We start from the raw sequence: 13,580 nt of genomic DNA on the forward strand, positions 1-13,580 counted from the left end.
GATGTATTACGTATTAGTATATTTTACAAATATTTTTTAAATTTACAATAGATGAACTAAAATGACAGTAAAGGCCTTTCTTGTTCTCCATACGCAACATTAACACCTCTGGATGGAGGGGTTAATCGACATTGGGAAGTTGGGGGTTAAGAGGGATAGGGTTAAGGGACATGGGGGGGGGGGGGGAAGGGGGAGGGGCGGAGAGAAAGACGGTTATCATGGGAAACCAGAACTTTTAACACCTTTACCTACTGGGATAATTCACTAGGGAAAACAAGGTAGTGGAATAAAATGAGGTTTATTCTAGTGAGACCAGCAGACATACAGATATTACACAAAATACAGAAAATATACACTTGCTGGGGGTCTGGGGGAGACACTAGCCTAGCTAGGTGCAGGGCGCCTGCCTCAGAAGGCTTACCTTGTCTGTTCCTGGTCCAGAAACGTCACAGTACCTTCCTCCTGGAAGATACCAGCCTATATCCCTTAACCGCGAGCAAAGCAGAAAATAGAACTTGGCTGCAAAATGCAGGACTTAGTCTCAGCTATGCAGTCTTCTACAGGCTAAAAACGAAGCCGGTTGCTCTGCTATTCACAACAGAGCACCTTTGAAAAGCCCGCCAGCGCCTCACCGACCTAAGCCTGAAATCGTTTGGTTCTCTGATCAGCCAGTCCCGTTATAGTCCAGGGGAGCGCAAACTTTTGCTGCTTCGCCCAGTCAGGAATGAAGCCGAATACAGTTCCTGTCAACTGGGCGAAATGCGTTGAGTGGACCTTTTTTGATCTTGGAGGCGATTTGTAGTTCACCCGCCCTGCAGCCGTGACGTCACATGCTCCGACGGGCGCAAGGAAGGAAGTTCCAATCTCTGATCCCGAGCGGTGGAAGCTTGAAAAAATCAGGGGAGGTGGTGAGCAGTACGGCGAACCTTCAGTTTCACTAACTGAGTGATACATGCTTATTTTATATTGGCACATTGTAAGTGCGCATTTTTATACCTTTTTACATAAAGAAATTTATATCAGTCTGATTGTCATGATAGAGAGGATTTGGCCCGGGATTAAAGGGGTTACACCCCCATTTGGCCACCCTCTACTCTCATCAGGGAAGCAAGGGGTTAACTGGACTGAGGTCCAGTAAGGTGTTTTGCCTTGCTTCAATATCCAAATGTTTATTCCCCTGTGTAAATGTATTGTGTTATCCTGGTGTTTGCACTCACACATACACTAGGGTTGATGCGGGAGGGAAAGGGTTAATGTTAAAATAGTGATTATAGACCTTTGTGTAATTTTCCCGCCTTTTCAGGCTCCATTTTGCAGCCGTCCATAGGTCGCCATTGAGCCTCCATGCTTTCTAATGGCAGAAGTAGCGGTTTTGGACCTGTTTTCCAGCGACGACCAGCAGGTGGCGTCCGAGAGGAGGAGCGGCGGTTTCCCATTGTAAGTCAATTGGCTCATTGACTTCAATGGAGATTCCTCAACGCCGGCCTCGAGGAACAGGTTAGCAGCCATCCAAACCGCAGACCGCAAAAGCGGATACAATGTCTTTTAAAAGAATTTAATCACTTTGGTCAAGTTCAACGACAATTGGCGTGGGAATCTTGGGTTCTAGGGCCCATGGGAATAAAATTATTTTTGCCCCTAGCCCCTAGGAACCCCCACACACGATCCACACCGGGTCCAGGAATGAGGGACCCCCTTAAGTGGTCGAGCGGAGAAGGAGGGTCGCACCATTGAATCTAATGGCGGCGGGCGCCATGCATTGTCAATGGCGGCGGCGGCCATTGATTCCAATGGGGAAAAGCCGCATGGCGAAAAAATGACTAAGTGTAAAATGTTGAAATGTGTAAGTCCATATCTCCGGTTCTGGAATGACCAGAGGGATGGGATTTGGGTGGCATATAGCCAAGGTTCCGACTTTAATGCATGCCCCTTCCCAGCCCCCTCAGACCAACCAGACGGAGTGTGGACGAAGGTAAAGATTTGTGGATTTTCTCATAGACTTCAATGGCGGCGGTTTCCCCATTGAAAGTCTATGGCGGGAAACTCCATTGACTACAACGGCGGAGTTGCTCCATTGAAACCCATGGCGGCGGAGCCCGTTGTTTTCAATGGGGATTTAGTGAAACGCTGAGATATCTTTTTAGCGGAGATTTTTATAATAAAATATGAAACGGTTTATGGTATATTTGTATAACTCCGGTTCCGAAGGTCATAGTGGGCTGAAATTTGGACCCTATAGTGTACCACTTCCGGCATTAAGGTCTGGAAAGTGTGGACCCGCTGGACCTACCAGAACCGGGTATTTTAATATGTGTAGGTATTAAAATGTATATGGGGTTTGGGTCTGCTCTAAAAATGCAGAACTCCATCTGTTATGTTAAATAAGGCAGGAAGAGCATCCTGCAAGAATTAACATAGCCCGGTGATCAAAAGGTAACTGCCCTAATTGTTTATACTGGGGGCAAGAACAAAGGGGCTGAGTGTTTTTAAGTGTGATACTTCACACTTACAATGGAAGCCAAAATCTGCTTCAAAGAGATTTGTGCTAGACAGCTCGGCGCCTTGAGTGTAAGAGAAGGGTGGAAATGGTATATATGTCAGACTCACCCCTTACTCAATGTCCTTCATGTTCTTCATGATCTGCATGTATTGCTGTGATGCCAACATCTGAACCTGAATTATGGAAGAAATGGCCCATCCTGTATCCTGATGGCTTTTCTTGTCCTAACCTTTAAGTAAGTGTCCATATTTTGTCTGTTATTTGTATATCTCGTGTGTTCACCTTTTTTCAAGGAATAAATTATATTTTATCATATCTAAGTCTCGTCCAGTTCAACCCAGTTATATTCTTGGTGGTGTATTATTAGTAGCCTGTCTCAAAGCTACCGTCACACTGATCGCACTATGTAGCTCTTTCTCTCATCCTACATATACTTCATCCCATCGCTGATTGAGCCTTTGAGGGGAGATCCTGACTACACACATTCCACTTGGTTAGCAGCCCTTTTTGCAAACTGCTTTTTATCCACTGATATCCTGTGAGTAGACAAGACATACGAGCCAAGAAACCATCACGTGCTTTATTAATTAATTTTCCGTACATCTGCACTTATTTGTGTGTTCTTTTGTTTCTTTTTTCCCTTACATGCTCCCCCTGGATTGTTTGAGAAATTGTGATACCCTGCGGGAAGCCCTTGTTCTCCAGACCCAGTACTCTTCCTTTCCCCGCTCACCAAACTCTTCCGACACCTCTGGACTTACCTTCTCCCCTTTGATCCACGATCTCTATGCAGACATCCCGGTACCTATGTAGATACCTGGGCTGACTGTATAGAGATTAATACATACAGTATAAAACATATTACATTGTTTTATTAAATGTATAACTTGGTGAAAACCTTATACTTATGGGGGAATTTCGTCTGTGATACTCTGGGGGACACTGTGTAGTCCCGGTGTAATTCACCTCGCAGATCCTGCCTGCACGTCGGGGAGAATTACTGGACTACCGGTAACTTTATCCCCTGAACTCCTACACAAAATCTAAACACATTTTGATCCAAATATCCCCCTTGAAACTCCCACTCCCGCATCCCATGTGTATTGCATAAGGGGAAATGGTCCAACACATAACAGGACAGGTTTTAGGTATACATTACAGTGTCCCTGACTTATGGTGTAACCAGTCGGGATTCACCTTTATTATGAAGACTGGCTACCCTCTACCATCACAATGGTCAAGGGACATGGGGGGGGGGGGGGGAAGAGATGGGGAAGGGGAATAGAGGGTCGAGGGGCACATATTGTTTTCTGGAAATCCTATGCATATGTAGGATATCCCCTTCTATTTTACAGCACGAGGAGAGGGACACAGAGCAAAAAACATGGGGGTGGGGAGGTCAGGTTTTATACAATAAACATCAAACAATAGTTGCAAAACACATAGAGTTAAAGCTAGTTCTCCTGTATAAGTTTTGAGGAATAAAGCCAGTCATAACATAGTAGTACCAGGTAATAAAATCTAACAAGATCAGGCCACGGACTTAATACTGAGACCTAGAATTTTTAAGCAAAACAGTTTAATCGAAGTCTCACATTTAGAACATTGCCATTGGGTCCAGGCTTCACCATAATTCTCATAAGTCTTGTGAAGGCTGCCGCCTTTTCATATTTAGTGTCAAGTTTGTTTTTGTGGTATTATTTTATTGGAGGAACGTTTCAATTGTTTCCAGCATCTAGCAATGGAACATATAGTAGCAGTCAGTATGTGGGGCATAATTTCGGAGGCATTATTAGAGAGACCTGCAATCGGGCGATTAAGTAAGGCCACGGCACCTCAACATTTAAGACTTGGCATCATGTTCTCAAAATAATTAAACATGTTTAAGTAATTACTGGCCATACCCACCATATATGAATCATTGTACCTGGGTAATCGCACCCTCTTGAGCAGGAGCTAGGAACTATTTTAACATATATGGAAGTTTGACCTGTGGATTAGGATAATATTAGAGCATTTCTGGCATAGGAGCTCAAAAGTAGTGCAATTCTTTAGGTTATTATCTGGGAGATTGGCAGGTCTCTCAAAGTTGTATAATTGGGGATATCTAAAAAAAAATGTTTGCTAATATTATGGTTCTTCCAATTTCTCACATCAGAAACCTTCTGAAAATGAGGATTATTAAATAGAGGCAGTAGGGGGGGGAGGGAACCTGGAAAGATAATCTTGGTCTTCCATTTATCCCAGATATACAGAGAGTTAGTTAATGTGGGAAGGGACAATGCTTCTCTAATGCTAGTAAGTTTAGGTAGCCAGAGGAGGTCAGAAATACAGTATGAGATCATTCTTAATTTAAACCCACCATATTTTAGTCTTGTCCATTGATTCATTGACTAATTTGGGCTGCGTAGTAATATAACTGAAAGTTAGGCAGGGCTAGGCCGCCATTGCTTTGAGATTAACAAAGGGCAGACATTGATTTTCCCAGTTTTTTTGTTATTCCAAATAAAATGTATTAATTTGTATCTGAAGTTTTTTAAACATAGACTGTGTGGGGGAGGGTTTGAAATAGATACAGAATACGTGGCAGGATATTATTTTTGTTACTGAAGCTAAAGGACCAAACCACACAATATAAAATTATAAATGAATCCAAGAATTCAGATCTTTAACCAAATTGTGCAGAGAAAGTGAGAGGGGGGAATTCATTTTACAAAGTGTTGAGTAATTTCTAGATATATGGATGCCTAAGTATTTTATGGACTCCTTACAGGTATAGTTACATGTATTATGTAGAGCAGCGGGGGGCGCCCCCTTGGGGGGAGCAAGATTATTTAGGGGGGGGGGCGCGGGCTGCGTGCGGGGAAACCTGGGGGCGGGCAGAGCTGTGCATGGGCGGCCAGAAGCTCCGTGCTGAGGCTGCTTCTCTGTGTCTTGCACCGGGGGCGGGGCTTCTCTCTGCACACAGACAAGCCCTCTTCCTGTCTGCTTCCCGCACCAGGTTTCAGCAGCATGGGGGGTTGGGGGATTGGAGCATGTCACCCCCCCGCCCAGGTGAAATTGTGTGATTTATGATTGTGTGTGTGTGTTGTCTCTGTATGTTGTGATTGAGTGTGTGTGTGGTGATGATGTGTGTATGGTGATGGTGTGTGTATGGTGATGGTGTGTGTGGTGTTGGTTTGTGTGTGTGTGAGTGTGTGTGGTGATGGTGTGTGTATGTGTGTGGTGATTGATTGTGTGTGTGTGGTGATTGATTGAGAAAGTGTGTTGTGATTTGGTGTGTGTGTTGTGATTGGGTGTGTGTGTTGTGATTGGTTGTGTGTGTTGTGATTGGGTGTGTGTGTTGTGATTGGGTGTGTGTGTGATTGAATGCAGTGGTGCGCAAACTGGGGGGGCAAGGAGGCGCAAGATTATTTAGGGGGGCGCAGGCAGCGTGTGGCGAAAACTGGATGCGTGGTCTGGCAGACGGTCTGGCAGACGCTGTGTGCGGGTGGCCAAGAAGATGTGCGCGGGCGGGCAGCTGAAGATGTGTGTGGGTGGCTGACCAGGATAGTGCACGTGGCGGCCACGTGAGGGGTGTGATATGAGACCAAAGTTTTGCTTTCTTAAGAAATGCGAGTACATGTGAATCTATATAAATGTAGTTTATCCTAGAGCCGGGGTGCACACAGTTTCCTTCATGTAAGGGTAAAAGGGGATGATAGACAACACACTGATAGTGTTAAATTTAAGCAATTGCAGGGTGCACGGAACAAAAGGGGACCCTTATTCCCCTGTATAGTACTAACAAATCTACGTAAGTACCAGCACTCACTGTCTAATAGCTAAATGATGAAAACAGTTGTAATGCAGAAAATACATTTAATAATAAAACAAACCAGAAATAAATCAAATGTGTTTGCAGAAACCAGTGTCATAAATGGGCATGTCACAAAGTGAGGGGGGGGGGGAAAGAAAAGGGGAAAAAAACATGAAACACAAGGAATATTCACAAAAAAACGAGAACGGAAAGTATGCTAGGGGGGCGACGTTTCGAGGGACTACCTCTTCATCTGGCCCATTCCCCCTGGTCCAAAAGGTCCCAGAGGTACTTCCCTAATCCTCCCTTCCCCTATAACTGGTCAAATCAGACACCCCTGAAAATAGATAGCAAACATACAGTGTAGGCTAAATACAGCTAATAGCAGGGCAGCAAGAATCCACTAAAGTCAATGCCAGTAATTCAAGTACCACAAGACACTGTTGGCAATAGTACAGTAAAGGCTGAACACAGCTTGCAAAAAAGCACCAGGAGTCCACAACAGTCAATAAAAGGTTGATGGGAATAGCAAATGAAAACAGTAATCAAACCCTCTGGCTCTGCTCCTCGTGCTCGTGTGGAGTCCCTCGAAACGTCGCCCCCTTGGCATACTTTACGTCTCCGTTTTTTGTGTATATTCCTTGTGTTTCATGTTTTTTTCCCCTTTTCCTTTCCCCCCCCCCCACCCCTCACTTTGTGACATGCCCATTTGTGACACTGGTTTCTGCAAACACATTTGATTTATTTCTGGTTTGTTTTATTATTAAATGTATTTTCTGCATTACATCTGTTTTCATCATTTAGCTATTAGACAGTGAGTGCTGGTACTTACGTAGGTTTGTAAAGGTTCCTTCTTGCGCCCCCTGTCTCCTCTCCCCTCTGGCTCGCTCCCCCTCCCCCCCACCCCCCCCTCATGGCTCCAGCGTCAAATGAGTTTGCGGGGTCATGGGATGTCACGTGACACCACTGTGTCATTTGACTCCGGGTTGCCATGGCGATGCGTCGCTGGAAGGTAAGTAAATTTACAGAGGCCTCACGCGATCCCCGGCATTTATTTTAAATGCCTTCGGGGAAGTCCTAAGTAACAGCTGTCCCGTCCCCCCCCAGAAAATCACGGGGTGCGCCCCCCACTTTGCACACCCCTGTCCTTGAGTATGAGTGAGGAGCTGAGAAAAAAAAGTTTAGTTCCTGTCTTGACAATGTAGGATTCTCCAAGAGTCCAGCAGATAAGGAACCAACAAGTTTTCCAAAAGCGTTTGCTAATTTTGTGTCTGGATTGAAGCGGAAATTTTGTGCTATTATAGATTTGCCTAAAGAGGTTTTCATCATGAGATTAAAATTGCCACATGCAATGAGAGCTGAGGAATTGAAAAGGCACAGTATTGTTAAAATAAATTCTCAACTGGTTATTTTTATTATAATAACTCATGAGAATTATGTTTATGGGAATGGGTCTCCTGTTTGTGTTTACCCTAGAAACATAACTATGACTACACCTTTTAAAAAGTGTCTAAAATATAAAGTCCCCATAATAAAGAACATTTTCCAGCATAACATTGCTGTTGTGTGGCCTGTTATGCCCTGCCAAGATATATATCATTTTTCCTGATGACAAAAGACAGATGGGTTGCACATTGCAGGAGAGGATATCCGGAAAGCTTCGTTGACAGTTTTTACTGCCTAACAAATGGTGAAATATAAAGAATGTAGGGCAGGTCCTTCTCAACAAAATGACACTAAGATTTTTCACTATATATTGTAACTAGCTTTTCAGTATTAAAGTAGCAATACTACATTTCCCCTCCTCCTGCTTTTTTTTTTTTTTTTTAAATATGTAAAGCCTGTGAGAATGTATAATTCTACATTCTTACCTAAGCTGGCAATCGTGGTGCTCCTGTAAAAATCCTGATTGTGTGCCTAACAAAATGGCCGCTTTATAACTTTGTGTTGCAGTCTGTGAAATGCTGCAGCAGATCTGTAATACAGCAAGGCCCCGCTTTTCGGCAATCCACTGATACGGCGGTACCGAGAAGGGGGCCGCCATGTCTGCGCATGCACAGAATGGGGAAGTCCGAGATCGCGCATGCGCGGAACGGGCGGTTGCAGAGAGTGCGTATGCGCAGAACGAAGATTGCGTGCACCAAATGGAGATTGCGCATGCGCAGAAGGGGGGAATTGCCAGTTTTGCGCATGCGCACATGCCGAAAGTCACCGGTTCCGCTTTCCAGTGATTTTTGCTTTGCGGCGGGCCCTTAAAACTGAACCTGAAGCATGCCCGGGGCCCTCCTGTATTATATTACGAAATGTAACAAATTGTTACAGCTTTCAGAGCAATAGACAGTCTGCTGTTTGGAACACAGCAAAAGATCTGTTTCTGATACTTTGCTACCAAAGGGCAAAGCTAAAAAAGGTGTGTGAGAGAGCCTGTTTTAAAAGAGGAAGTGGATATGACTTTCTAAATGGCTGCTATAGCAACCAAAGGATCAGTATAAAAAAAACAAAAAAACATTTGAAATGGCAGGGGTAAAAAAATAAATAAATGCAGACCCTTTTCTTTAACATTAAAAAAAATTAATACAAAAAAAGCATTGGATTTTGCACGCTTTGTGGCTTTAACTGTAGATACTAGATAATGTAGTCTGATTTGATACTACTCCCAAGGCTATTTGAAACATTGTGTTACAGGTTAACACACTCATTTGGTATATATCTGTCAAATATATATAGGCAAAATAAAGACCGCTATAAAATATATTTTGCTAATTGGATATTGCACTAACTCAGAAAAAAAGTATTGGTTTAGTTTTGTCAATTTTAAATTAAAGGCTCAGATTCACTGGAGCAGGGGTGCGCAAACTCTGCGGCCCCCCAGATAAATCTTCCGCCCCCCAGTTTGCGCATCGCTGCAATAGAGGGTGCTAATCTTTAGCCTTTTATTTGAAATAATCTGAACCCTAGTGTCTGGACAATCAGACATACCCCTCTTAATAGGTTTTTATCTTTATGTATTCACCTGGCTCGGTCTCTGTATATGTACGTTAAAAACGTAAATAAAACATCACAGATTTAGCATAGAAAAGTAATAATACCTTCAGGAATAAACATTACCTGGTAATTAATTTCCCGACGGTGTTAATAATAGTCCTCCAGCCAAGGCATTAATTGAAAATTAAAGCTCTGTTTTCAGGGATTAATACTTTTTATTTTAAATACAGTACAGTAACAATTTACCCATGTAAACTTTTTGGTGTATTTATCGTTTTCGCCATTGAAACATACTAGGCTACAAATGTATCCTTTACATCTACAAAGATTTAGATGCAGCCACCAACATTCGACCACATCACAAGATGAAAACTGCACTATGCCGCAATATCTCGAGTGGGGGACTGAAGCAGACTATGATGGCCCATCGGATTAACACAGCGGGGTCCCTGCTGTGTGAATCCTACCGGGGTCTACCTGTCTGTAAGAGACGCGCAGTAAGAGAGAGACTGAATGGGGCCTCTCATTTAATTTTAATATTACAGTATTGTAGCAGGGGGTCTCCGGAGCTGAACCGCATTGATTTCAGGTCCGGAGACCCTCTACTTCCCGAGTTACAGGCCCCGTTATGGGGTGCCGGTATCCCGGCGGCCATGTTTTAATTCTCGTGCGTCACGGCCCACGTGATTGGGGGATTTAAACAAAAGCAGCTTCATTACCTTAGCACAGGAGTCTGCAACATCTCAAGGAAGAAGAGCCATTTTATAAAAAAATGTCTTTCCCCAAAATATTTAGAGAGCCGCAACACATGCATGAATTTTACACCCCCACACACATACATATACTGTACACACGCTAATAGGTATATAATATATAAGCATTAACACAACAAAATGTGGGGGAATAAAAAGCATCTCATAATAAGAAGTCACTTTATTCCGTTTCCTTCTCCTGCTATATTCACCCCCTGCCTGTTTGTTAGTTGGTATACAGCATTTAATCTCCGTGGCGTTATTCCTTAAATCACCTGGACCGGGATTATTTATATGTCTGTGAGACTATGATACTGACTTTTTTTCTTATGCTATTACTCTGGAGCTCTAGCTACAGGGGTCAACCCTTACTTTATCCATCAGAACACATTAACCAGCCAGCATATACAGTAGTAAATTAAAGTTCTACTTACCCCTTCCAGGATGAAGGCCACCCTCGTCCTCCTCATCTGCCTCTTCTTCAGTTGGCACCACCAAAAAAAAAAATAACTACTGGTTTGTAACCACTAAGGTAATTAAGGGGTTAGCCCGCTTCCAGCTACACATTCGGGAGACCTAACCACCCTCCCCAGGGCACATACCCCCACCCATTGATAGTCACAGTACCACACCCATGTGGTACAGTATTGACTGCCACTATGCCAGTCAATACTGTATGCAGCCTGTCTGCAAATCCCCAAAACAAGCCTCAAATTAAAAACCCATTTACTTTAAATCCAAAAAAGCAAATAAACCAATTGAGTGGCACACCTATGCCCTGAGGGCATGAGCTGCCACTATGGCAGGTTGCATATTGACTGGCAATCTCAAAAACAAGCTTCAAATTTCAAACACACTCAATTTAAATCCAAAAAATGCAAATAAACCAATTGATTGGCACAGTGGCACACCCATGAGCTGCCACCATGCCAGGCATGCAATAACCCAGGCTGTATGCAGCCTGCCTGCAAATTCCCCAAAAAAGACTCATTTCAAAGACATTCAATTTGAATGAAGAAGGTAGAGATGGCAGAGTGGAGACCAACTAGAAGCTGGTTGCAATAGTCGTCAGTATAGGAGTGAGTGAATACAAATTTGGGTGGATTGTACAGCGATGAAGATCTTATTTTAGCGATATTCCAGAGGTGAAAATGTCAGGATTTGGTGAAGTAGTGAATATGCGGCATGAAAGGAAGGAATCGGCAATTACAGCTAAGCATCTGATTTGCGGTATCGGGTGGATAGTGGAATGTTTTATTGCAAGTGATTAATCAGGTACAGGTGTGGAGTAAGGATGAAAAATAAGTTCTGTTTGGCGACGAGACATCCGGTGACGAAACCATCCCTTGGATGGTGAAGGGACACGCCTGTGGAGATGGCAAAAACCGGTTGAATGAGACTGGAGGGAAGGGGAGAGGTGAGGAGATTTTCCGAATCAAGAGTATGATGTTGGCAGTGAAAATCGAATGACTATTCAATTTCCAAGGGAAGAGGTATACCTGAATGAGTAGTGGTCCTAGAACAGAGCTTTGGGTTATGCCAACTGTGCGTTGGAGTGAAGAGTAGATTGCATGCATAGGAGACACAGAGAGCGATCAGATAGGAAAGAAGTAAACCAGATGGCAGTTTCCCGCAGACCAATATAATTGAGGGGTGTGAAGGAGTAGAAGGGTCCAATAGAATGATTAAAAAGAACTTCCCTTGTTGTTTTGCCTTAGAGAGCATTGGTGACTTTTTTTTGTTGGGAGCGCCTCAGTGGAGTGGTTAGGGCAGAATCCAGGCTGCTGGATTAGAGTTAGAAGAGCATAAGTCCAGCATGTGGTTATAGGTTGCTCATGAAATTTGGATGCAAATGGCAGAAAGGAGAGAGGATGGTAGCTGAAATATGAGGTAGGATCGAGGAGAAGGTTTCTTCAGGATGGGTGTTACTAAAGCATGCTTGAGGGTTGATAGAATTGAGCTTGTGCTGAGAGAGTTTGAAGAGATGAGGACGTGTATGAGTAATTTTGGTGGAGAGTGAGCTGAGGAGATGTGAAGGGATAGGGTTGAGAGTGCAGGTTATAGAGAAGATGAGAAGACTACCGTCTTCTTTAGAAACGGGGTAGGAAGCAATGGAGCGTTCAAACGCGTGTCCATTTTCCATATCCTTTCAAAAGGAGCGGGTCTAATCTCCGTAAATTTCCATAAATCGGCTATGTCAATGTCCAAATCTTGATATTCAGCATTCTTGGGAATTCCTCCTGTTATATTTTTTTTTATCCCAATGTTTTCAAGGTCTTCCATGTGGTGTTGCATTAGGTGAATCTGTGCATTTTACTCCTGCTTTTTTCAGTGTAAGGCCTCTTGTCCATGTGTGTAGTTTTATTTCTAGCTGTGCAACTGAACACAAACATTTTCTATTTTATTTATAACATCTGATTTTTGCTTGTATGCTTGATCTGTATGAGCAAGTCTTGTAAAAATTTTTTTGGAAAATACAGTTTGGATCACTACTTCATCCACTGCTGCACCCCATTCCGAAACTGCACGTGGTGAGGTGGGGCAAGGAGAGGCCACGACGTAATCTATTCATTCAGTAAATAAAATAAAAAAAACGGTGAAAGCTTCTGATATATTTTTTAAGACTGCATCTTTAACATATATTCTCTTCTTTTCTGTGATGGTAATGAGGATGGTGTTAAAGAAGACATGTTAGTGATGGCTCCCTAAATCTCCCCCCCCCCCCCCCCCAATGCGTTTGTTTTTACATAAATATTTTATTTAAATACATCTACAGTTTGTTTGATTCCTGCAGCGAAAACAGCTCAAAATTAAGATCTTGTGAGGATATGGTCTGAAATAAATTTTAAAATGTATTTTGAGAATGTGTTCATGTTTGGTGACCTGTATTGACTTACAATTTTGGCCAACACAGATACTTGATTTACTGCTAAAGCAGCAGACCAAGCCATATCACACGTATTGCACATGTAGAAACACACTTATGCTGCCTGCCATTCCCCCTCCCTTTTTTCTTTCTGTACCTTTTCGCTCTCTTTATTCTATATTATAAAATACTAAGTAAAAGTAAAAAAAAGTTTCATTTTTCTAAAGGAAAAAAAAAAAATCAGAGTGGGTTAGATTACACATTATTTGTTCTGGAGACTTGGAAGGTTAACCGTTGACACACAACAATATTATCAGTTCCCACTGATAAAGGCCACATGACGTTTTATTTTTCTAACTATCAGTATTTCAGTGTCCTTTAATGTTCCAAACGCATCAGTGGTGGAGAGACTAGGAACATGCAACAAATAGCTGATTCTTTAGTACTGAAGAAGCTAGTTGCATGTATTTTTTGGGAGGGCAGTTTGGGGCATTTGTTGTAAGGTCATTGCAAGTTGTGATATTTTTCTCTGATCAGACGAGAGTTGTTCATTGGTATACACAAGTTATCAGCATCAAAAATCACGTGTGTGTGTTTGTGTGTGTGTGTGTGTGTGTATTATATTATACACGCACCCCGACAAGCTGGGCTAAAACCCACTTACCCCCTCCACCCCCC

The 13,580-nt window shown here is 42.9% G+C and overlaps 2 protein-coding genes across 13 annotated transcripts in view; one reads left to right on the forward strand and one right to left on the reverse strand.

Annotated features, from left to right (window-relative positions):
• The window catches only part of RBP4 (retinol binding protein 4), a 534,850-nt gene that overhangs the window by 361,915 nt on the left and 159,355 nt on the right, over positions 1 to 13,580 (reverse strand). The gene's annotated exons all lie outside the window — the stretch shown is intronic.
• PLCE1 (phospholipase C epsilon 1) overlaps positions 1 to 13,580 on the forward strand; it is a 296,951-nt gene that overhangs the window by 15,567 nt on the left and 267,804 nt on the right. The gene's annotated exons all lie outside the window — the stretch shown is intronic.

Source organism: Ascaphus truei, chromosome 8 (assembly GCF_040206685.1).
Source record: "Ascaphus truei isolate aAscTru1 chromosome 8, aAscTru1.hap1, whole genome shotgun sequence".
NCBI lineage: Eukaryota > Metazoa > Chordata > Amphibia > Anura > Ascaphidae > Ascaphus > Ascaphus truei.